Source organism: Trichechus manatus, unplaced genomic scaffold (genome assembly GCF_000243295.1).
Source record: "Trichechus manatus latirostris isolate Lorelei unplaced genomic scaffold, TriManLat1.0 scaffold00005, whole genome shotgun sequence".
Taxonomy (NCBI): Eukaryota; Metazoa; Chordata; class Mammalia; order Sirenia; family Trichechidae; genus Trichechus; species Trichechus manatus.
The window spans coordinates 11,314,701-11,341,189 of NW_004443941.1; the positions used below are offsets into that span (position 1 = coordinate 11,314,701).

Below are 26,489 nucleotides of genomic sequence, written 5' to 3' on the forward strand. Positions count from 1 at the left end.
AATATCTACCTAAGCAAAAACTCTCAGGATAACTAAACGATATCAAGAATTTCTGCCTTGTTTCCATCTGTCATTGTTTGATGCAATTTTGAATAGGGTTGGAGCTTGGTGGGATGTGGGGAGAGTAGGATTAGGAAGACCCTGAATTTCAACTTTATTATTTTTCCAGAAAGGCTGCCAGTTTTCATTCAGGCATAACCCAATTTCTTTTGGCTACTGGAAACAGATTTCTCTTACACCGTATGGCTGCCATCTAATGATATGGACTCCTAAACCATAAAGTTTAGTTTATTATTTTTTGGAGGTGTTTTTAGCAAGTAGCGAAGCACTTTGATTTATTCTAAAAAAAGAAAGAAATTATTTTCATGATACATTCTTGATTCAGGTAAGCCTCAGTGAAAAACAAACCCAGTAGCTTAGATACATCACTGCTGAGTTATCCTTCCCTGTCTTTTATTTACGTGAAAATACTGGCTGTTGAATTGCCTCGTACGTGGCTATATACAGAACAGTCCTAAGGTGGATTCAGTATGCTCTAGTTTCAGCAGATACAAGGATATGCAGGTCTGAAAGGCTGAATCTACCCATACCCAGGTTGACTGTCCCTCAAAGAGGAACCTCTGTTCTTTACAAATATGTGGTATGACACAGGACTGTGTTGAGCTGTGTAGGGAATAATAATTATTGTTATATAATCATTATCATTATGATGCTGCTGATAATGATAGTACTAAATGTTCAGAGCTCTTATTTTGTGCCTGGTGCTATCCTAAGAGCTTTACGTGGATTCCTATATGAGCAATTCCAAATATAAGAATCAGCACAAAGCCAACTCCTAGGAGGCAGAGATCAAATATATCCCAGATTTCCAAATTCTCCAAGCTGCTGCACCACTCCGTCTCTTTCACTGGCCTCTCCCTCTCCCCTCAGCACTCTTTGGTCACGTCTGGTTGCTGCAAATTCTCACCGAACTCAGAAACTATACTTAGAGTTACGTGGTTTATTACAGAAGTAACAGGGTACAAGTTGGGATCAGGATCAACAGGCTACAACTCAAGATCAGGATCAGGAAGAATGTAGGCAAAGTCCAGAAGGCTCCCCTGAAGTGGAGAGCACACCCCTCCCTTCTTTAGTGCAGGACAGTTCTCTCAGCTCCTCTTGGCCATGCAAGCAAGCAGACCCTTCTCTCTGCCATGCATGTACCCTTTTGGCTGTGCAGGCCTCCTCTGGGCCCCCTCAGGACAGGCCTCTTTTCCGCGCATACCCCCTCTCAGTCGTGCAAGCCTCCTCTCAGCCCCCTCAGGATAGATCTCCTCTCGACTCCCTCAAGGCAGGCCTCTTGGCCCTTTAGGACCCCTCTCAGCTGTGCAGGCCTCCTCGGGGCCCCCTCAGGACAGGCGTCCTGTCAGCTGCCTCAGGAAAGGTCTCCTCTTGGCCGTCTCTCAGCTGTGCAGGCCTCCCTGCCTTTGGCCTCCGTGCCATCAGCATCTCCACTGCTGACCCAGCTCACAGCCAGTGTAGCAACTTAGTTCAGCTCTTGTAGCTGCATTCCCAGCAGCAGATTTTTGCCTTCACCACCGCTCTGCTGTAGGGCCCCTTCCAGGCCTCTCGCTGTCTTCAGTGTTACAGCCCTTGACCTGTGTTACAGCTTTTTTAGGAGGTTCCCCACCTTCTCTCTCTCTGCTTTTTCTCTCTTCTTGCCTCTCTCACCTTTTCTCCTTTCTGAAACCTCTGGCGGGGGCTGGCTGCTTATATAAGCAAACTGCTTGTCAATTTCAAGGCATGGCCCTTCCATCAGGGCCACAAACTGACCAATCCCCTCAGTGGACCATAGTCACTTCATTTGCATAGTACAATGACCAATCTCTGCAAGGTGCATACCAATCACAGGGCAGCCTGCAACCCAGCGCGAGACAAACAGTATCAAACCATCAAGTTGTTCACAGCTTACCAGGAAATGTCAATCAAACTGGGCAAAAGTAACAAACCTTCTAGTGTAGAAAACTAGCACAAAGGTAACTCCTCAGGGCTTAGGGGAAAAATCTCTCAAGCTGTTCTTCCAAAGAGCCAAGGCAAAAGTTCACATAATGGAACTCACTTCACTACAATTCCCCACAAGGTGGTTAGTAAATTTGTTCCGTGTTTTTTTCAGACAAGGAAACTGAAGCTTTTCGTATGCCATCGAGGCAATTCTGACTCATAGTGGCCCTATAAGGACAGAGTAGAACTGCCCCCACGGGGTTTCCTCGGCTATAAATCTTCACAGGAGCTGATCACCAGGTCTCTTCTTGTGCAGAGTGGCTGGTGGGTTCGAACTGCTGGCCTTTTGGTTAGCAGCTGAGCTCTTAACCACTGTACTACCAGGGTTCGCAATCAGCCCCTACGTCCTGCCTTACCTATAGCAATTTAATCCTGAGACAGACTGGGAAAAGGAATGGGAATAGAAGGATCACCAATACAAACTGGAATCTAGGTAAAGAGGCCTTTCTGGACACTGAGTTCAGCTGAACTACATGGTCCTCTGACTGTGCAGCATGGATGATATGACTTTTTATGTGCACGAAGCTGCAGTTCATTGCCTTGATCTGAAATTACAGTTATACTTATCTGGAAATAATGTCTTTATTTGTGAGTTGATATACCTTAGAATTAATCTCTTTTCAATATTAATCTCTTTTTATATTGGCCTATCAACTATAAAATGTAACAGAATCACCATAGCAAAAGCAAGCCAGGTGAAAAAGAAGTCAGGTGGTCTTCCAAGTTAGATGTCATTGGTAGCTACTGAGTCCATGCAATGATGACTCGATCATGTTATTCCCTCTACAGGTTTTGGATACACTATTGGACGCTTCCCATTTTTTGTTCTTCCATAGCCTGGGGTATGTGTTTTAGCAAGCCCTGCCCATTTTTTCTTGGCTTGTCCAGTCTCTTTCACTTTATTTCCTCCTGCCATATTAGAGAGTAGAAGAAGACTGGCAGAATTTGCCTGTGTATCAAAACATACCTTAGTCGGAGGGCTTCTTGAGAATTCATAGTTTTCATCCATGTCTGAATTATTACTTGTTTAGAATGCCCTGCTCTTCCTACTTCTGAAATAAAATAGTGGCAAAGTATCATAGATTTTGAGTTAAATCACCTTGGTTCAGATATGTTAGTTTAACAGAGTTATTGAAGAGAGGAACACACTCAAGATCATGATCACCACATCTCTCAGCAGTAAGTCTATGTGAATTCACTTAACTCTAGCTTGGACTTTCTAGCATGTGGAAATTACACATTGCACGTTTAAAACCTTAATTATGGTTTCTTGTTTTTTTTTTTTGGCTTGTACAATTTTTGTTTTCAATCTTAGTATGTAATCACTCTATGGATGATCAATCCTGAGGGCAGGGTGGGTGGGATTGTAGTAACATGTTGTGGACAAAATTATGGAACGTCAGAATAGGAAGGGAGTCTACCAGGATGGTGCAAATGTTTTGTTGATTGGGCTGCTAACTGAAAGGTTGGAGGTTCAAATGTACCCAGAGGTGCCTTGGAAGGAAGGCCCGGAGATCTACTTCCAAGAAATCAGCCAATGAAAACCCCATGGAACACAATTCGTTTCTGACACACAGGAGGTCACCATGAGTTAGAGTCAAACTTAATGGTATTTTTTTTTTTTTTTAGAATAGGAGGAATCATGGAAATCATTTTCCAAGTGATTGCAGATAGGAAACAGACCTACAGAAGTTACTTGAGCCTCATAAAAACAATGAAGGTGTAAAGGCAGGATTAGAACACAAAACTCTGTCAGATAAAATCCAGTATTTGAATGACTTGATATTTTATTGTAAAATGATGCTGCTCAGGTTACAAATATAGAGACAGCCTAATACTCTCACTAGTTCACATCTTGATTCCTTTAAATATAAAAAATAAATGAATTAAAAGAAAATTACTGGACTATGTTGAAATAATCCATAATCTAATGTTCATTCAAAGTAAGTTAGGTTCTTTTCTATCCAGCATGATGTCTGTTTGGAGTGAAACTTGGCTTGCATGTAGAGCAAATAACTCAATAGGAAAGTCTCTCCTTTTTTTTTTTTTTTTAGTTATTATCAATTTGCAAAATAAAATTAAAAATAATCAGGCAAAAACCTAACCTTAATATAATACTTTGTTAAAAATTAAAAGAAACTTTCAATAGCCATAAATATAAAATAGAGAGGTCAAAGTCCTTTTTTAAAAATTATTTATATTTTCATCATAAATTAATCAAAAAACTTTGAAGAAATGTTTGTGCTCACCAAACATGGCTTTCAAGGATATCAGTTGAGAAAAGATAAAGGAAAATCGTAAATAATGTGATACCGTTACATACAGCCCATATCTATGCAATTCCTGGAGGTCATTAGGTCTTTAAAAATATGTGTTTTTAAAGTCTTGTTTTTACAAAAGCAGCGTGATTTGTGCTTTAGCAGTAACACTTGTTTGTATTCTTTGCATTTTTGATAACCTTGAGTAAAAGCAAAAATATATTTTTGCTTAAGAATTTTTGATCCTTTAATTTTCTAACAAGCAGTTTTTGAGTGACTACCACAACGAGAGAGAGTTAGAGGTCCTTTTGCTGTTGTTAGTTGCTGTCAGGTTGACTCCGAATCAAGGCAACCCCATGCGTGCAGAGTAGAATTGTGTTGCATAGGGGTTTTGTTATGAGTTGGATTGTGTCCCCCCAAAATATGTATTTTAAATCCTAACCTCTACGCCTGTGGTTATAATCCTATGGAGAAAGGGTTGTTGTAGTTATGTTAATGAAGCAAGATTAGTGTAGGATATATCTTGAGTCAGTCTCTTTTGAGATATAAAAGAGATTAACCTTTTCATGCCCTGTGGTACATTAAGTGACCATGAAATTTTTCAGCCTCTGGGGTTTATTGAGAAGCTGCTGTACCATTAGCAGTACATGTTGCCACAAGGCAGGGGTCTTTATGACTCTGTGAAACCAAAGAAATGGGTGTGTGCCACAAATTACTGTTTTCACAGGGTATTGTATGAGGTATTGGAATTTTTTGTAGGAAAAATAGGAATTTTGAAAGATTTTATTTATTACACGTATGTACCAGTAGACCCCAGAGGGGACTCTGGGGTATAATTAGTGGTACTTCATATGTACCACTAAACAATTAGGGTAAGCTTGTGGGAAGGGGCAAGAAAAAGAATCCATACTTATAAAAAAACCAAACCCATTGTTGAGTTGATTCTGACTCATAGCAACTCTATAGGAAAGAGTAGAACTGCCCCATAGGGTTTCCAAGGAGCAGCTGGTGGATTCAAACTGCCAACCTCTTGGTTAGCAGCCAAGCTCTTAACCACTGCACCACCACACACTCAGTGATTCAGCATGCTTCCATTAATGAAAATACATGGTATCAACAAAAAATTCAAATCAGAAAATAATTGGGTCGAATAAAAGGGTTAAACAGTAAATAAAAGGATTAAACAAGTGAGCAGAGCAGAGACGGGGGAAGAGAGATGCCAAGCCACACGAAGATCACGCAGGAGCAGAAGTTCCGAAGAGGTGAAGACTTTCCTCCAGAGCCAAAAGAGACAGAATGCCTTCCCCTAGAGCCAGCACCCTGAATTCAGACTTCTAGCCTCCTAAACTCTGAGAAAATAAATTCCTGTTTGTTAAAGCCACCCATTTGTGGTATTTCTGTTACAGCAGCACTGTATAACTAAGACAGAATTTGGTACTGGAAGAGTGGGGTGCTGCACTAACAGATAGCTAAAAAATGCAAGCAGTTTTGGAACTGGGTAGTGGGTAGAGGCTGGAAGAGTTTCAAGGTGCCTAATAGTAAAAGCCTAGATTGCCTTGAAGAGACTGTTGGTAGAATTATGGACGTCAAAGGCAATTCTGGTGAGGGATCAGAGGGAAGTGAGGAGAGCTATAGAGAAAGTCTCTATTGTCTTAGAGAATACATATGGCTCCAGCAACAGAATGTGGCTAGAAATGTGGATGCTAAATGTGCTTCTGTTGAGGCTTTAAAAGAAAATGATGAACATATGATTGGACAATGGAAGAAGGGAGATGCTTCTTATGAAGTGGCAAAGAACTTGTCTGAATTATGTTCAAATGTTTGGTGGAAGTTAAAACTTTTAAGTGATGAACTTGATCTTAAATGGGCCACATGGTTTCTTCTTGCTGCTTGTAGTAAAATGTGAGAGGAAAGAGATGGACTTAAAAATGAACTGTGAAAAATGAAAACAAAACTTAAAGATATGGAAAATTCTGTTGTACAAACTAAGGACACTTATCCTAGAATTTTCACCATTGACATGGCTACACAAACTTTTGTTGAAGAGATTAAGCCTGTGACTGACTGATCTAACCAACTACCACAGCAGAAAACCCATCAGCTTAGACTGAAGGGGACAGAGAAAGAAGGAAAGGAGAGAACACTGTCTGCCTCTTGGAATTCTACAGGCAGGAAACAGGCCAAAGGAGCTACACCTGTTGTCCTTCAAGAAAAGAAAATAACCATCCCTGGAGCGGCTCAGAGATCAGCTGAACTGTTGGAAGGAGCATGGGAAGTAGAGCTGCCTTGGTCCCAAAGGGTGGAGCCATAGTCTCCTGGATATCAAAGGGTGGAGCCTCCTAGGTTTCAAAGAGTCTGATCTTTACCACTCAGAGTGTGGGACTGTAGTTAAGGTGTGTCAGGGGGATGAGGCCGCCCCCAAAGCAGAAGCAGCGGGGCCTCCATGCCAAAGGAGCACAAGAATGGGTCCTGCTGGGGCTGAGGGAGTGGGGTCGCCACTCAGACAGACTAGGAGAATGGGGCCACCCAAAACCAAGGGAGCAGAGTTGCTGTCCAAGTGGGCCTGGAAGGCAAACCTGAAGCCCAGGGGCAAGGGACCTCCACCCAGAATCCAGAGGGCATGGCCAACACCCAGAACCTGCAAGGTGCAGCAATTGCCTATTTGGTCTCAGAGGGTTATTTTCAAGACTTGAGAGCCAATATAAACTGTTCCGCTGGGTTTTGGACGTACTTGATGCCAGTTATCCCTTCTTTCCCTCCAAATTCTCCCATTTCTAATGGAAATGTCTACCTCGTGCCTGTTTCACCACTGGACTTTGGAAACAGATAACTTGTATTCTGGATTTCGGAGGTTCTCAGATGAAGAGGAATTTTACCCCAGGATAGAATATTCCTAACGTTTCGCCCATATTTGATTGGGATGATTTAGAAAATGAGATTTTGGACCTGTGTTACCCAACCTGGGAAGGTGGGTCCTTGTCTGGCGTGCTCAGACTTGCCAGTTATCTATCTGGACACTGGTCTTTGAGAAAGAGAAAGTAACTTTATTTCAGCGTGCAGAGCAAGGAGCCAGGAGGAAGTTCCCCAGATTCGACTTCCCGAGCTACTGGGAAGCAGGGCTTATATGTGATTTGGGCAGCAAAATGGTGGTAGTGCAGGCATACTGGGGAGGGAAAATTCTAGAAGATGGCTAGGAAACAGGAGGTGGTGTGGTTCTTGTCAGACTTCTCACTTTGGAATAGGGTCCAGGTGACAATTTTCCTTCTGATTCGTTCCTCCTGTTGCTGCATCCTCTGTAGAGGTCAATTCGTGGTCACAGCTGGTCCTTCTGTGCATGCAGGGTGGGCCATTTCTGGCATGGGCTAGTTTAGGGACTAATGGAACTTTACTGGAATTCATAGTGTCAGGTTATATCTGGAGTGGATTTAAGGCTTGTGAGATGATGTGATGGGATGACTGTGTTTTGAATGTGACAAAGACATGAATCTGGGGGGGCCAAAGGGTGGAATGTTACTGGTTGAATTTTGTCCCTCAAAAAATATGTGTTTTACACCATTGACCACTCTGACGGGAATCACAATAGAGGGTCCCAGACAGAGTGGATGAAAAACGTAGAACAAAATTCAAATTTATGAAAAATGACCAGATTTATTGGTCTGACGGAGACTGGAGGAACCCCAAGACTGTGGCCACCAGACACCCTGGTAACTCAGAACTGAAGCCACTCCTGAAGTCCACCTTTCAGCCAAAGATTAGACAGGGCTATAAAACAAACAGTAACACAAGTGAGGAACGTGCTTCTTAGTTCAGTCAAGTATACGAGACCAAATGGGCAACACTTGCCCAAAACCAAAGACGAGAAGGCAGGAAGGGACAGGAAAACTGGATGAATGGACACCAGCAACCTGGGATGGAAAGGGAGAGAGTGCTGACACATTGCAGGATTGCAGCCAATGTCACAAAACAATACATTTTTGAATGAGAAATTAATTTGCACTGTAAACTTTCTCCTAAAGCACAATAAAATTAAAAATATATATAGATGTGTGTTTTAAATTCTAACCTGTATGCCTGTGGTTATAATCCCATTTAGGAGTGGGTAGTCTTTGTTATGTAAATGAGACAGGTTTAGTGTATGGTATATCTTGAGTCAATCTCTTTTGAGATATAGAAGAGATTAAACAAGCAAGCAGAGCAGAGATGGTGGAAGAGAGATGCCAAGCCACATGAAGGTCGCCCACGAGCCAAAGCTCAAAAGGACAAGGACCTTCCTCCAGAACCAACAGAGAAAGACTTCCCCTGCAACCGACACCCTGAATTTGGAACTCTAGCCTCCTAAACTGTGAGAAGATAAATTTCTCTTTATTAAAGCCACTCATGTGTGATATTTCTGTTATAGCAGCACTAGATAACTATATCAGTTTCCAAGGCTGTGACCTTTCTGGAGCAGATTGCCAGGCCTGACTTGCGAGGTGCCTCGGGATGGTTTCAAACCACCAGCCTTTCTGCTAATATTCAAGCAGCTTAACCATTTGTGCCACCAAGGGACTCCTTTGGGGGTTCTACAGAAAAAGAAGTAACCTGAGGATCTCCATTTGATGTTTGGAGTCTACAGACCTGCCCATTCTCCTTAGACTCCTTGGGAAACATTTTTTTCTGTCTAAAAAGAGTCATGCTTGATTCCTAAGGTGCTCATTAGAGATTTTTTCAAAAAACATTCAAAGATAGATTAAAATTGCACTAATAAGTGTTTCTATGCCCACATTTGACAATGAGGGCCTCTGTAGTAAGTGACCTACCAGGAGGAGGTCATGCTGTTGCTCCATTCCTCTCCCTCAGAACCTCCTCTTGCTATTATGCATTTCTTAGTCTCTTTGTGTCTCCAAAATGCTTGCAAATGCCAATTTCCTTTCTGCAGGGTGAACATTCTTTTACCTAGTTTGTAGTAGGAAAATGAAATGGAAGCGGTAGGAAGGAATTGTGTATCCAATAAAATAACCCAGAGTCCTTTATCTGAAATGTATTTAAGACCTATGTACCTGCTGGAGGTTTTACAGGCAGTTGTTGGAGCGGAGACATTGCCTGTGCTTGGTAATGTAGAATGCTGCTGATAAGGATTGCTTGGAATCTGCCTAAGGAAGGATTCTGGAAGGAAAAAAAAAATTAAGTGAAACGCTAAGGGGAATTAAATCCCTACTGAAAATTTCATCCACCTAATTAGATCAGCTCAGGCTTTAATTACATTTAGAAACTTTTAACGTGAAAAATTTGGAAGCCGCCATGAGGTGGCTGAGGTTCAGAAGAGATCCTATCATATGTAAGCATTTTCCCCCACAGTGGAAAAGATGGTTAGTCCCCAGATGTAATCAGCATAGCACCCTCTGCCGTGGAAAGTGTCCATACTGTAAATCCACAGTGTGTCAGGATCCACAACTGGGAAACAAGTGACATATTTCCTTTGTTTAAACCAAAAAAACCAAACCCATTGCCGTCTAGTCGATTCTGACTCATAGTGACCCTATAGGACAGTGTAGAACTACCTCATAGGGTTTCCAAGGAGCAGCTGGTGAATTCGAATTGCCGACCTTTTGGTTAGCAGCAGAGCTCTTAACCACTGTGCCGCCAGCGCTCCTTGGGTACCCTAGGCTGCTTAGTTTCTATTTTTCTGTCTTGAACAACAGAGAACTTTAGAAAACTGTGAAGACTTCTCCATTTCTCCCCTTCTGAGGTAGAACCTTCTCATCAGATGCAGACTCTCAAGTGTTCGTGCATGGTGTATCTGGTTCTCTTCTTTCCCTCTTTGCTCAGGAAGGATGAGAATCCTTGCCATTTACATGGAAGAACAAAAACCCACAGCAAAATTTGCATTTTAAGTTGCTTTCCCAATTTGGAAGTAAAAAGTGTTGTGACCCACTGGAGAAATTTGACCTAGTGGGGAATTTGGAGAGGAAGAAGATCTTCAGTGACGTCTGTGAAATAATGCCACATGGGAGGAGGGAGGACTTCTTTTAAAAATCTTCAGAAATAGATTAAAATTGCGCTAATACGAGTTTCTATCCCCACATTTGAGTATGAGGGCCTCTGTAGTAAGTGACCTACCAGGAGGAGGTCATGCCATTGCTCCATTCTTTAGTTGGCCCCCCAAAACCCATTGCTATCGAGTTGATTCTGATTTACGGCGACCCCACGTGGTACAGAGGAGAAATGCTCCATAGGTTTTCCATGGTGCTGGGGGGGTGGGCTCAAAGGACCAACTTTTAGGTTAGCAGCCTATCACAAACTGCTTGCGCCACCCAGGGACCTTTATATGGGCCCCAACGTCGTGATTACATACATTTGTCCCCAGTTTTAATTTCCCCAGGTTCTTCCTTGTTGGAGTCCCTAAGTTACCTAGAGATACTTTCTGCCTTTTATTTCTTATTATGTTGCCACAGTCTATATATTGGTAGGTAGCACGTTACAGTTCATTTACATTGACCTTTCCATTTGCCTCATTATTATTTAGGAAAGAGAGTTGCTTTTTGCCTCTCTGCTTCACCTTTTTCCTAGACATTTTCCATAGAGATCACATACTACTCTTTATATTCCTATGTAACTAGAGATAATAATACCTTGATTTTGTTTGATAATATGTCTTCACTTGAAAGAACCATTTTAAGGTAGCTTTTGCTAATGACCCAAGATTAATAGACTAGACAAAAATACAAAGGAGTTCTTTTAACATAAGGATTCACACATTGGTCGGGCTGAAACACAGTGGGTGCTCAGCATTTGAGAAAACAACTGATTGTGGCTACAGGCTAACTTCCATATGAAAAGTCTACCAGGCTGAGTCAGGTATTCACTCTGTACTGGAGTGTTGTTTGTGCTGGGAAAAGGTCAGGATGGGCATGCGTTGACTCATAAAACAGTCATATTCTTGTAATAACCACAATAAATTTTAAGGCTATCCCATACTGCTTTAGCAAGCTGTAGAGAGGATGCCTTGCGGATGAACATTCTCAAGCTGCTTTGGGCTGTCTTCCCCGAGGCAGACTCTAGCTCAGCTGGAAAGGAGGCAAATTGGCCTGCAGTGTTTTGGGAAGTTCAGGTCTAGAGAGAAAATAAATTTTCTCCACCTGATTTGAAGTAAGGAAGATGGCAGTTTTTAATGGAATTTATGGAAATGTCAAAGGATTTGACAAATTCTTTGTGCCATTAACCTGATTTATTTTAGGCCCAGCCTAATTTCTTTCAGATCATGGAAATACTGACATGTATTTCAACTCCTCTGTTGCAATAAAGTGTCAACACTAAAATGCAGAGGCCAATTACCCTTGCCTCCTTGCGTTTTCAGGACAGCACTCCACAGCTTCTTGTGAGAAACTCCCCTTTCCTTTTGGGAGTATTTCCTCTTAGGTTGTACTGTGCTTTGTAACTGTCATCACATAAGACATCAAACTTCTCTCTATATATATTTGCAAAATGTTTTCACATAAATTAGCTCATTTGGTCTGCCTGAGAATCCATGTGAGGTAATAATAATGTTAATGATGATATTTCCATTTTGCAGATGAGGGACTCTGAGGCCTTGGCAGAACACATGGCTGTGAGTTGTGGGATTGGACCCTGGTCTCACTTTTCCATCCCTGGGTTGAGGACTCCTGCTCCCATTCCAAAACCCATTGCTGTCGAGTTGATTCCGATTAATAGTGACTCTAGAGGACAGAGTAGAACTGCCCCATAGGGTTTCCAATGTTGTAAATCTTTGCAGAAGCAGACGCCCTAACTTTCTCCTGTGGAGTGGCTGGTGGGACCCACCAACCTTTTGGTTAACAGCAGAGTCTTTAACCACCGTGCCACCAGGGCTCCCAGTGGGAAGTTAGCCATCATTATTTTGTTGACAAGAATATTTTTCCACATAAATACAAGGCAACTATACTGGATTACTCTATCATTTACACACACACACAATAAAGCTACAATCATCAAAAAAAACATAAAAAAATAAAAACAAACCCATTGCCATCCAGTCAATCCCGACTCGTGGTGAACCCATGTGTTACAGAGTAGAACAGCTTCATAGGATTTTCTTGGCTGTAAATTTTACGGAAGCAGATGCCAGGCCCTTCTTTCTATGCCACTGCTAGAACTTTAGGTCAGTAGTTGAGTGCAAACTGTTTGCTCCACTCAGGGATTTCCTTGGCCCATGTAGCCCCAGGGCTCCTGCTAGTAGGGCACATTGTCTAAACTAGATCAGGCAGTAGTATAAACTTGTGATGCCTCGCCATGCGTCTGATCATACTAGGCACGATACACAAGGACATTAAAAGGCGGGGCTATCCCTGGAGGGTTGAGGGAGTATATTCCAGAGCAGTAATAATAATGTATTAAAACTTTTTTATTTCTCATATAATGCCCACAACATCTAGTGAGTTACCAAACAGGCATGTGTCTAGGGCACTAGCAACAGGCTAAAAGTATTTAAAAATAAATAAATAAAACTGAGGTGAAAGATTTTGATGTTAAGTATTTCAAACATATCAGCAAAGGAGTAGTGGAGGGAAAATAATCTAAATTTTTGTGGACTCCATTGCATTTTCTCTTTAGTATTGGTATTTTGGGGCCCTGGTGGCGTAGTAGTTAAGAGTCGGCTGCTAACCAAAAGGTTGGCAGTTTGAATCCACCAGCTGCTCCTTGGATACCCTATGGGGCAGTTCCACTCCGTCCCATAGGGTGGCTATGAGTTGGAATTGACTTAGTGACAGTGGGTTTATCGCTGTTTTATTATTAAATTACATAGAGGGATGCACCATAATTTTTGTAGTGCTTAGTATGTCCGAAGGTAATGCCCTGGCCATGACAACGGTCAGATGCTAGTATTATCCCTATTTGACAAAGAAGGCTATGTAGGGGACTGACCTAAGGAAAAATTAGTAAGTAGGAGAGCCAACATCTGAACCCATATAACTTGACTGCAGAATTCTTGCCCTTACTGCTCTTCTATCCTGCTTCCCTAAATAGTAGTGGAATCTCACCTCTCTTCCACTCATTCTCAATATTTCTATAATGGTGAAATTAGATGAAACTAACTTAGAGGAAACCTTGAGTGGAAAGAAAATACAAAAATGTAGTGTGTGATGCAAGGATGTTGGAAAAAGGGATGCCTAACGGAGAGGGAAATGAGTAGGAAATGTTTATGGATTCTGGTTGTATATGAGCTTCCACTAGTATTTTTTTCCCACGATTGTAACTGGTATGAGCAGTTGTCTCTTTGAGCCTCTGCCCTACCCTAGCGGCCTGCACGCTTTTCCCCTTCTAAGGACATAAGTAAATTAATAATCTGTGTCCTAATTTGCTGTACACTGTAGCCAACCATAGGAATGGGGATGCACAGAAAACACATGTGGGAGTACTTCCGAATTTCTGTAAAGCATTGGCTTCATACATTGCTAAGAGTAAGTTTGCTCTGTGCATTGTAGCCTTGGGTCCAAGGGAAATAAGCAATTGGGGCAGAAATCAGACAGCTCTCCATAGACACTCCTCTTCAAGATTGGGTTTAGGGAGTCCCATCTGCTCAAGACCTTAAGGACTTGGACCTCAGCTCTTTAGTCTACAGAGCATCTGGCGAGTCTTTGTCTGGAGTTCAGCTTTTTGAACATAGCGACCTCCCTTCCAGGAGACCCACAGATCTTTATTTCCCATCCTTTTGGTAGATGCCTCATAGCCTGGAACTGTATCAACAGTTGGCATAATGAATTGTAGTGCTTTCAAATATCAAGCTAGCATAACATGGTCTGGTAGGGGGCTCAATGACATTTGAATTCTGAGGACTTGGTACATTTTATAGAATATGACATTTTTTAGTCCGGCAGAAGGCAGTAATAAACAATGTCTGTGACTGAATGCTTTCTCTTCTTTTCGGCACCTTCTAGAGTATCTTGTTTAAATTGCTGCCATCAATTTCACATTAACACTTGCAGGGGTACATTCAATTAGTCAATGCCTAGTACGTACCAGGTCTTGTGTTAGACCCTGAGGACACATAGGTAAATAAGACAATACACTCAGGAACAACCTTGAGGGAGCACTGGATAAAGAAACAGAAAATTACAAGTTCCACAAAAGATGTATGAAAAAACTTTGATTAAGTTATCCAGGGGCAATCAGAAATAATTTCAAAGAAAAGATAACAGAGTAAGCTGAATTACCCTCTCTATCTCTCTTTGCTCAGCTCTATAATGGGCATGATATTATCTGGGATTGAAGCACAATAATTTAGTTACAGTCACAGAATTGGAAAACAACAGGGAAAGTAAAATGAGAGATCAGAAAACATATTGCAAAGACAAAGGAAAAAAAAGCTCACTATAAATGCAAGTTTGTACTTTACTAAGTTTGAGCCATATTTAAAAAAATCTGAAATCCATCCAAAACAAAATTAATGTTTTGTATATCCTCTTAATTTCTATTATGATGTAATGCACTCTTGTCTTTAGTTCTTTGGATCACTGTGCTCTGTTTGGAGTAAATTTGTTCCTATGCACGTTAATTGGTGTTCTTTCAGGAGAATTATCATTATTGAAACACATTTAAAACAAATTAATTACTTTAAAATGAAAATAATTCTGTTTTCATTCAGAAGCATGAGATTTTGAAAAATAGGAAAATGAGATTTGTATCTTTGTTGAGAAAATATTTTGTGCACAGAGAAATTGGTGATTCTGATATTGTTTAGTTGCCTTTGTATTCGGTGACTAGTATGTATCAGGCTCTGTGTGGAGTTCCAGGGATACAAGAAGATTAGGTTGACATAGGTCATCTAATCAAGGTTATGATGAATGAATTGTTTTTCAAATACATACATACACACATACACATGTATCATATGTATGTAACTGTGATGGTTAAGATTGTGTGTCAGCTTGCCTGGGCCATGATTCCCCGTGTTTTAATGTAATCACTCCCATGATCGAATATACTGTGAGTAGCCAGTCAGATGAAAGAGAGTCTCCTTGGGGGTGTGGCCCACATCTGTATATAAGCAGACATTCTGGCCTTTTGCTCTCTCTGGATCCTGCGGCTGCTTCCTGTCGTCTCATCTCCCGTTCTTGGGACTTGAGCTGTCAGCTTATCTGCCGAACCTGGGAATCATGATCTAGCCAAGTTGCTACACACATTTTTTGGGGGACACAATTCAATTCATGACAGTAATCTTTGACTAGCTATGTGAACTTGGGTGTGCCACAATACTATTCTTCTAAGTCTAAATTTCTATTGCTGAACCAAATGGAGCTAACATAACACATTATATAGACTGGCATTATACGAAAACAGTTAAAGATAAAAGGTTTTGGAACCAGACAAATCTGAGTTCAAATCCTGGCTGTCTAGACTTATAGTTGTGTGACCTGAGACAAGTTTTTTAAGGTTTCTGTGTTCGTTTTCCTTACCTCTAAATGATCAAGTGGAGCCCTGGTGGCGTAAAAGGTTGACAGTTCAAATCCACCAGCTACTCCTTGGAAACCCTGTGAGGCAGTTCTACTCTGTCCTACAGGGTCACTATGAGTCAGAATTGACTGGACGGCAATGGTTTTTGTTGTTGTTGTTGAAATGATCAAGTGAGACTATGTAATAGAACACTCAGTGTAGTGCTTGGTATAATATCTTAATAAATGGTGGGTATTAGCTACACTTATATTGCGGACAGGGCTTAGTTCAGATATGTGATCTAGAGTCACATAGAGCCCTGTACGTAGAAGGGTCCTGTGCTCACTTTAATACCACACTGTTGCCATCTTAGAATTCTTAGTGATTTTCAAACAAGGGACCTCACATTTTCATTTTGCAAAGGGCCCCACAAATTATGTAGCTGGCCCTGATTCCTGACAATGAGTTATCAGATTTTGTATGTATTACCTCATTTAAAAAGTTGTTTCATATAACTGCCCTAACAACCTTGAGGGGAAATTGAATGAACTTGGAGATCACAAGCTATTTATAACATCATCAAGGCCACACCACGAATATGTAAAATAAATCAGGAAACAATCTCTGTTTATTGACCCCACGCCCTGTATGCTTTCCCCTTCTATTCTAAATTACGATATCTACCTTCTAATTTACCGAAAGTTAATAAAGATGATTGAGAAACTCAGAAATCTTAGAAAAAAAATAAGGATCTCTTCTCAAGGAATTGAATTGGGAAGTGTCCCTTATTTGTTATAGTTCAAATGCAAGTAATTCTTTTAGTTTTAAAGGATGCTAGCATCATCAGATTTCCATTACCATTATTTTTCAAAAACAATTGCTGTATTCTCTGCCTGTGTTCACCACCTATACACCAAGAAGAATCTCATGTGTGAGGCTTAACTGTTTATTTGTAAGAGTAAATTGACCTTCTTCCTTAATATTTCTTCCCCAAGGACCCCAGGCTAAAATATATGATCATCAAGGATTGAAATCAATCCTTCATTAACATGTTTTAGTTATTATTTAATAATTATTCAGTTTATAATCAACATATAAAATTACATAGAATACATATCGGGACAATTTCTAAATAACAGCATGCAACTAAAAGCTGTAGTTTTTAGGCAGTTTAAACAAACAAAAAAACCCAAACCCATTGCCATCAAGTCGATTCTGACTCATAGTGACCCTATAGGACAGAGTAGAACTAGCCCATGGGGTTTCCAAGGAGCAGCTGGTGGATTCAAACTGCCGACCTTTTGGTTAGCAGCCAAGCTCTTAACCACCGTACCACAAGACTCCAGGTGGTTTAAAAGTCCATAGATGACTCATAGCCCACTTAGAAGCGATTTCCTACTTATGGTGTTGCTTTCGAACCAGCAGCATTGGCATCATCTGGGAGTGAGCTTGTTAGAAAGAAAAAAACTCATGCCCCTTCCCAGATCTACTAAAATAGAATCTGCATTTTAATAAGATCACCAGTGATTTCATCTGCACGGTAAAGTTTGAGAGTCACTGAGCCAGAGCACGTCAACCACTTATTGACATCACTGACTATTGTTGTTAGTTGCCACTAAGTGGCCTCAAACTCATGGTGAACAGAACATGTAGAACAGAACAAAATGTCGCCTGGTCCTGCACCATCTTCAGAATCGTTGATATGCTCGAGTGCATTGTTGCAGCCGCTGTGTATTTTGAGTGTCTTCCAACTTAGGGGGCTCATCTTTCAGCATTATATCTGATGGTATTCCATTGTTATACATAAGATTTTCACTGGCTAATTTTTGGAAGTAGATCACTAGGCTTTTCTTCCTGGCTAGCTTATTCTGGAAGCTTTGCTGAAACCTGTCCACCACGGGTAACCCTGCTGGTATTTAAAACACTAGTGGCATAGCTTCCAGCATCATAGCAATACACAAGCCACCACAGAATGGCAAACTGATAATCATTGACAATAATGCACAACTATTTTATGTAGCACTAAAAAGAAAACACACACACACACACACACACACACACACACACACACAATAACAACTGCCAAATAACCTAGGACACACCTCAATGGCAACTGAGATCCAGATTTTAGAGAGATTAAAATGTAAACTAGTGTGCAGCCTAGTAGATCAGTAGTGGCTCTGAGGCTTTCAGCTAGAGCCTCAGTGTCTCCAAGTGCCAAGATCCCACAGACACTCTCCCAAGGCTCAGTCCCTCCAAACCCCCAGACGGGCTTTGCTTTCTTTCAGGAAATGCAAGTCAGGATCTTTTCATCTGATTGCACTGAGGGCAGATTGGCTACTAAGACACGTGCAGGGACAATTTTTAGGGACAGGTACAGTCTTGGAATGAAATGTACTTACTATGCAAGTAATAAGCTTTTGATTCTGAGATATTTAGAACTAAGCCCATGGCTATTAAAATAAAATCCCTATGTGTTTTAATAACAATTTTAAACTAGGTCTCCTATGCTTTCATTTGATTTGTAGAGCCCTGCTTTCATAGCAAAATTATTTCCCTGGCAAAAATGCTGAAAATCGCTGTGTATAGGTTTACTTGGGTTAATTATCATTTCTGCATGGTAATATTCTTATGCTAAATTCCATATATATTCTTTTTGTAGGCCATGGTTTATACAGAATTATTTTATATTACCGCAGTATGCTAGCATAAACCGATTTCTATATATTTCCATTTTAACAACTTTGTCATATAATAGTTTATGCCCTAAAGGGCATAAAATCTTCCTTGGGTATAAATTAGAACAGTTGGGGACTTGGGGTATTGAGGAGCCATTTAGGGAAATGCTGCTTATGCAACATGAATTTTACAAAGAGCACCCTAGAGGCATGGAAGAAGTATGGCACTTCTCCAAACTGAAGCACCTGGCCTGGAATTTTCTTGGTGATTACAAGAACAAAGAGATGGCTTTAGCTGGCATCAGTGGGGACACCAGTACTCCCGGGAAGAATGTGAAGCATGCACCTATGTATGTTTGTGAAAAGACAGTTCTTTCTGTAGGGAGGTGGCTGCAGACCTTTCTTGTGAGAAAGAATAGCGCAGATGCCCTCAAAATGGCTGTAAGACACCAGAATTCTGTGACATTCTGTATCTTTTCCTATCATCTTTCCCTAAACCCAGTTTGAAACCAGAGGCTATTTGTTCTTGAAAATATATTCAAATTACATTTCTTTGGCTTTATTAGAATAGAATAACACCGAAAATACTTCCCCTCAAAAAATGCAGCATTTTTTCACTTTACAAAACTTTATTTGCACTTGTAATAAATTCTTTCTTTTTGCCTTTGAAATGCAGATAACACAGGAGGTGTAGGTTACCCAGCCATGTAGGTTGACACTAGTAAAGATTTTTACATTCATATTAGTTTGTCTTTAAATAGTACTTAAGATCCTAGAGTAACAAGCCTTCTGAATGTCTACATTTATTCAACAAACCTTGAGTGCCAACTAGATATCAAGCACTGATTTAGATGCTGTGTTTATAAATGTGGATAATTAGCACTGTCTTGGCCAGGTTCTCAAGATCCTTCCTCATCACCACCCATAAACCATAAACATAAAAATTAATTCCACTGCCTTTGATTCAACAAAGATGTACTAAGGGAGAATCAAAAGGGAATAAGACATGGTACGGGGAGACAAGCACATAAGCAATTAGATAGCCCTAGTCTGCTTTTCCACCTATCTTGAATTTATCACCTTGAACTATCATGGCACTTATTGCTACTGCTCCAGTGTAATTGTACCGTTATTTGCTGAACTGGGGTTTCCCAAGACTAACCCAAATGCCCTAAAACATCCATTGTGTGTAATAGTGCTAGTTATGTATCCTTCTTGGGAGAATGGAGAAAATAGTCACTCAAATAATTTTTTGTGTTCTGTGGTTCAGATACAGTCTCTGGTTGAGAAAGGCTGGATGGTGATTTCCTTGATAGTGTGGATATTGACTTATATTTTTAGTGCTAGAACCTGGGACATAGTAGATGTTCTGTAATCATTGAATAGATGTGCTAAAGTTACATTCAAGTGTGGTAAGTTCCACAATAGAACTTTGTGCCCCATTCTGTGACAACACAGCGTAGGGAGAGGAGGAAAAGGGGGAGGGAAATTGCCAAAAAGTCTTTTCCAAGTAGGTAATATTAGAGCTTGGCACTGAAAGAAAGGTAGGCTATCTCCAAGTGCATAAGGACATGGGCAATACAAAGGTGAAACAGAAGACCGCTCGAACATAGGCACGGTGTACAACAGTACACAGTGTGCTGGGGGAGCATCTGGAGTCAGTCCATATGGCTAGGCAAAAGAAGGCATGGGAGGTGTGAACATGGATGCTGAATAGAAATTGGGGGAAATAATGTTAAAAATGGAATATAATGATGACAGGAGTTGACTGCTGCAAGAAAGGGATTGGGTTTTACGCTCTGTGCCAATGGTTCTCAAAGGTTTGTGCATGAGCATCAGCAGAGAACTCATTAAACTGCAGAATCCTCCCCTCACAGGTTCTGATTTGGCAGTGGCCCTGCAGTTTTAACCAACTTTTCAGGTGACAGAGATACAGATGATGCAAGGAACTCATTCTAACAAAGGCTACTGTTTGCTGTAGTGTTCCATGGAGACTTCTAGAGGAGGGCTGTTTTAGGATCAATATTTAATAACAACAATAGGAATGATGGATCCAAAGAGCCTAAGCCTCCAGGTAACGATACTGAAGCAGATCAAGTGAGCGGTGCTGAGGGGTGGACCTAGGGCAGGGGAGGAACTGAGAATATCTAACAGTTCAAAGATACTTCAGAGGTAGAATCAAGATGACTTGTTGAATTTGGGAGAAGGAAGAATCAAAAATACTAATATGAGCAAAATTTGTTTATTTCAAACATATTGGTCAAACCAGATATTATTATTATTCAAATTTGAGTTAAAAGGCACAGGAGTGCAAAGTTGGTGGGAGGCATGAAAGTAAGAAAACTGGCTTCCCAGAATGTGGTTTTTACTAGTTTGGACTGCATGACACTAATAGGAGACCAGTACAACCTGAGGAGGATTCCAGAGTGTTTTCCTTAACCTCTGTGAGCCCCAGGTTTTTCATGTCAAGTGAAGGGATTAAGCTTCGTATACTTTAACGTCACTTTCTACAACAAGATTTAAGTTCTGAGTTAAGATTCTTACTGTGGCAAAGGTTGCAAACACAGAAAAATAACTTCTATTAAAAAACTGTCTTAAAGTCCTCTCTCAAAAGTCAACTCACCAAAGAGGTGCTAACATATCACACTGAGTGACCTTAATTATCTTTAAAAGAAAAGAATTTTCCACCACCATCACCTCCCTAATCAAAAACAACACAACAAGCAAAATACTTCCAAGATCTAAGAAACATGTAGGCTGAAAGACAAGCCTCGGTGCTTACTTAGGTTTTTTTTTTTTTTTTTTTTATCTTTTCTCCCCTGCTGAGAGAAAGTTGGGCAAAGCATCCAGAATCTGAATATCAAGAGGCAGCATGGAATCTAAGAGTCTTTCTGAGCCCAGGCTCTTGCAGCCTTTCTGAGGCAGCCACCTGCTTTGATGCCAAGAACCCAGCATTCTCATTAAGTTTTACAGGTTTCCATCAAACAAGCCTCACTGCTTTAAGCATGTAGCTGTCCCACAGTCCAGTCATAGGGCGTATGATCAAAACACACGATGTTTTAAAAAATTCAAAATACTGGATGTACCTCCACTGCTGCATTCCTTCTCTGCATTCTAACAAAGGTAGACGGATGAGCTTTGCGTATAATTGCCTTGTAGTCCATTTTAAAATAATTATTTGATTCTGGGAGCGGTATGGTACCTGTGAAGGGGCAAGAGATCTCTACCAGAGTAGATTTTAAGAATGATATCTTTAGAAATTCGTGTCTAGGGGAGGTTTGGACTGGAGATTCTGAGCATGGGCGAGCCAAGGAGATGCCACGGGCAGACAGTGTTTCTTGTTCTTTGAAGGAAGGGTTTTCATATCAATGATGTGAGTTTCTTAGTGCTACTGTAATAGAAATACCACAAGTGGGTGGCTTTAAAGAACAGAAATTTATTTTCTCACATTTCCAGAGGCTGAAAGTTCAAATCAGGTATTCAGCCAGGTCAGTTCCTTCTTTGCAGGTAGTCCCAGACATTCCTTGACCCCTTGGCTTATGGACGAGCACGTGGTCTCTGTCTTCTCCCCAAGTGTGCATGTCTTTGTGTCTAATCTGCTCTTTTTATAACTCAGAAGTGAGTAGATTTAGAACCCATCATACTCAGGTATGATATAATTAACATAACAAAGAAAACCCTCTTTCCAAACAGGATTGCATCCACAGGTATAGGAGTTAGGATTCCAACACATATATTTTTTGGCAGGGGAGGGCACAGTTTTATCCATAGCATGAACCTATCCCTCCAGGTTCCAGGGCTGGACATTCTTGATCAAAGAACGTATGGCAGAGAAAGGAGCCATCTCTGAGGCTGGTCCTATGACCACACACCCTAAGCAGTGCTAAGACTGGGAGGAGGTGAAAGTGTCAGTGGAAGACATACAGAGGATTCAAAAAGGGCTTCCTCTTACTGCTGGGTCATTGAAGTCTGTTTCCTTCTTAGGTGGATTCCATGTTCAGTTGTATTCTATTTATAATAGGAAGTGTATCTGAACCCTCAATAATTTTATTAGGAAGAGAGGGAAGGGAGGGAGGGAGGGAGGAAGGAAGGAAAGGAACAGAAAGAAGGAAGGAAAGGAAAGGAATGAAGGAAGGAAAGAAGGGGGGAATAAAAAGAAAAATCATAACGAAATTAAGGGGAAAAAAATAGTTTCTTTTGATAAGCCTCTTCCTTAGTGGGAAAAATAACATACAAAATTCAAAACTAAGAACAAGTGTAAAAGGTGAGTGAGCCTCCTGTTCTCAACAGTAATAAATCAAAAAACATAATTCTGAACAGTGAAGATACCTTTAAAGGTAAACATAATTAAACCTTTAATACTGGGGGCTTGAAAGAAAAAAAATAAAAGGAGACATGATGTAATCTAGCTTTCAATGAAATTTTCGAAGATGGCAAAACCTTGTTTGAGGATGAGGTGTGTTGGGGGGGAATTCACTCTTTCTTTCCCATTTTTAGACCTGTGATGTGATATATATCTTATACTGACCTAGAGATACCCAGTAGCATGCACATGTTCTTGTCTATATATTCTACCCTTCCTAGTTGGTGAATTTTCCAAATCTGCATGTAATTTATGGACCCCATTAAATCTTAGCCATTCAGATTCCCAGGCTTTTCCATAGGCCATACAATTTCAAAGGAAAAAAAAATTCAAATGGAATCATTTAATCTTTTTCAAAATGAAGAGAGAACTGAAGGCATATGTTCCATATGTTAACTGTTAGTGGAGCTGAGTAATCAGGTTTCTGATCCGTGCTCCACACTCTTCACAGTATAACTCCCTCCATCAGCTTCCATATGATTATTGATTTCTTTCCTAGCTCCATGAAACCAGCAAACAATGCAGAAATAAAAAAAAAAAAATCACAGTTCTATTAGATAAGACCTGGTTTGTATCTGCCTAACCAATGAGACAAGGAGCCCTGGTGGCACAGCAGTTAAGCTCTCAGCTGCTAACTGAAGGGTCAGTGGTTCGAATCCACTAGCCACTCCCATGGGAGAAACATGTGAGAGTCTGCTTCTGTAAAGATTAAACCCATTGCCTTCGAGTCAATTCCGACTCACAGAGACCCTATAGGACAGAGTAGAAATGTCCCATAGGGTTTCCTAGGTTGCAGTGGTTAAGGAGCTACAGCTGCTAACCAAAAAGTCAGCAGTTCAAATCCACCAGCTGCTGCATGAAAACCATGTAGGGCAGTTCTACCAACTGGTGTTTAACCAATGAGGCAAGATTGCCTCAGAGCAAAGAAGCAAGAGAACTTATTTTATGCAACAGTACATTTTCATGGTATTTCAATGCAGTGCAATTTATAAGGTGCATAGCAGACCTGGCAAACACTGACTAAACTGAAGTGGTTTTTAAATTTTCTAGGCTAACACTTAACAAACTTATGAAAGTCCACTTAAAAGTGGTCTTAATGCACAGCAAAATTATGAAAAAAAAATACATGGGATTAATTTCAAATTTCACATTTTTCCCACCATCCTTTGCATCCCTCGGGCACTTGTTAAGATGAACATTTTGGGCATTTTTGAACATCTGACTTTCTTACAATTATATTGCAGAAGTTAAAGTCAGGATTTTTGAGAACTAATCTCAGAATTATTTGAGTTAACGCAAACCTTTGACATACAATATCTGACACCATTCTTTAGAGTTTCTGTTGTCTTGGTAGCATCCTTGTCAAACCCAATATTGTTCCGTTTGAAGGACAAATCCAAGAGTTAAATTCTCAAAACAACTGTTTGCATAGTTCTGAAACTGCCTTCAGTCTGATGAATGCCTAAACATACTGGATCTTTGCAACGTGGATTTAATTCACCAACAACTTCTTTCTTAGTAGCCATGTAATTCCATACGCATAAAATGTTAACATTAAGAGAAAATAAAGCATTGATAGTGATTAGGAAAAAAAATCCTCTAATTACACAGGTGAGGATATTAAGACATGTCAGCATTAGGTGATTTCCCTTAAATTATTCTCTTTTTGCAAAGATGTCTCTTATCTGTCAGGCATCCTTGATACATTCAATAAGATCTTCATCTTAACAAAATCATAACCATCTTGGTAGAGGCATCTACCACATTATCCAACGCTTTTCCCCCCAAATTTCTCATTCACAGATAAACTTAGACTATGAACAGGCATTTTTCCATTGCCAATTTTTTAAATGTCAGAATCCTTCGTGTCATTTTCTCTTTTCTTATTCCTACAGAACTTTGATGATCACAATTCTACAAGAATCTCTCAAATTAACCTTGACTTTCTGTCTGTCATCATCTAACTAAAAAGTTTATCAAGTGGTGTTGGAGAAAGGTCATGTTTCAGTTATTCCTCTAGAAACTTTACTTGCAAGTAAAGTCGTGAACTTTTTCAGGGCCCATAAAATAAGTCTTTCACATTTATAACTTCCTTGGTACACAAAGCAAATCTTAGTATTTTTACTTAGAATTTTTCCAAAAATTTACAGTCTCTACCGTGACCAAACTCTACAGGTTATACTGGATCTCTCACTGAAAGGATGCAACTATAATTAGGTAATAGGACTCTAATTAAGCAATCATATAATTAGTGTTCTTATCGTATTCAGAAAAAAAAAATAGTTCTTTTAATTTTTTTTTTTTCAGCAGCATACTATAATATGTTTGAGCAGTTCTCCTTACTTTGGGAGTCAGGGATCTCTCTTCTAAATTATTATTTTTGCTCCTCATTTAATCTAAAACACTACCTAGGTAATTTGCAATATTAATTCCTCATATCGGCGATCAATTTGCTTTCTTCCATTTGGGTTTGCATTCCCCATTTTCTGATATGCCATTCTGTTTTCCTTAAATTAGGTTTATGGTTACTACGATGACTAAAATCCACCCCACCAACTGACAAAACAATTATTCATCCTTTATACCCTGTTTAAAATGCATTCAATTTCTAGCCAAAACTGTAATTATAATGCATTTTCTAGCTTCTTATAGAAAACATGCAAACATTTCTGATGATTTCCTTTTCATCAAGTGCAGCTGCTTCAACCCCAGTTAGCAGGACAAATTTCCCAATCACTATATTCCCTGTTCTGATGAAGAAATTATTACTTGGTTTCTGAGATGTTGACTCATCCAAGTTTCAGTGAAGCGTGTTTGTCGTGAATTACTTCCCTATCTTTTTCATGTCTCCTGATCTTAAAATTCCTCTTTCAAGCAGCACCCACCATGTGTTTGCAAAAAACATTTCCAAATATGTTTTCTCTATTGCATCATAATATTCAAATCAAGAATATTTATTGACTATCTTGCACTGGACATTGTGGGAGATACTCAAACTTTTCCCCTGTAATAGCTTACCATAGAACTGGGGAGGTCAGATTTCAACGGGTCAATGTACTTGTTTATTCTCTCAGTAAATACGTAGTGACCACCTTCTAAATGCACATTTTATTTGGAGCCATGAGGTTTATCAATTTTCATAAGGTTAGAATTCTGCTTCTCAGTGAGCGTACACTCTAAGTCTGTGGTGGTTTAGCACAGGGACTCTGGAGTAAGACTGCCTAGGATTTGACTCTGGTATGACCTTGAGCAAGTAACTTACCTTCCATGTCCTTACGTATTCTCATCTGAATATTAGATGTATAAAAGTACCTACCTCATAGGGTTTCTGTGAGGGTTAAATGAAATTGTCAGTGTACCTTAATGGAAGTAGAGGAGTTAAAAATTAGAGTTGATAAATATTATATGGCTGGCACTTATGCATTTTACACTTAAAACTATTTAATATTCATCGTAAACCCATAGAGTAATTATTCTTTGCCATTTTATTATTTTCTTCAAGGAGAAGGCTCAGGGAAGCTAAGTAACTTGCCCAAAACTGCATCCTATTAAGAGATTGAACAAAGATTCAAGCTAATTTAGGGCGATTCTAAAGCCTGTTGTCCACCCTCTATACCATGAAGACAAGGAAATATCAGGGAAAGTATTGGGTAAGAGTAGGCAAAATGAGTTTCATTTTAGACTCATCCATTTATTTGTTCAACAAACTCACATGGAGGAGGTAGTGAAGCTTTGAGAACG

The 26,489-nt window shown here is 40.1% G+C and overlaps 1 protein-coding gene across 10 annotated transcripts in view; it reads left to right on the forward strand.

Annotated features, from left to right (window-relative positions):
• Positions 1–26,489, forward strand: part of NRXN1 (neurexin 1) — a 1,216,111-nt gene that overhangs the window by 478,906 nt on the left and 710,716 nt on the right. The window lies entirely within an intron of this gene.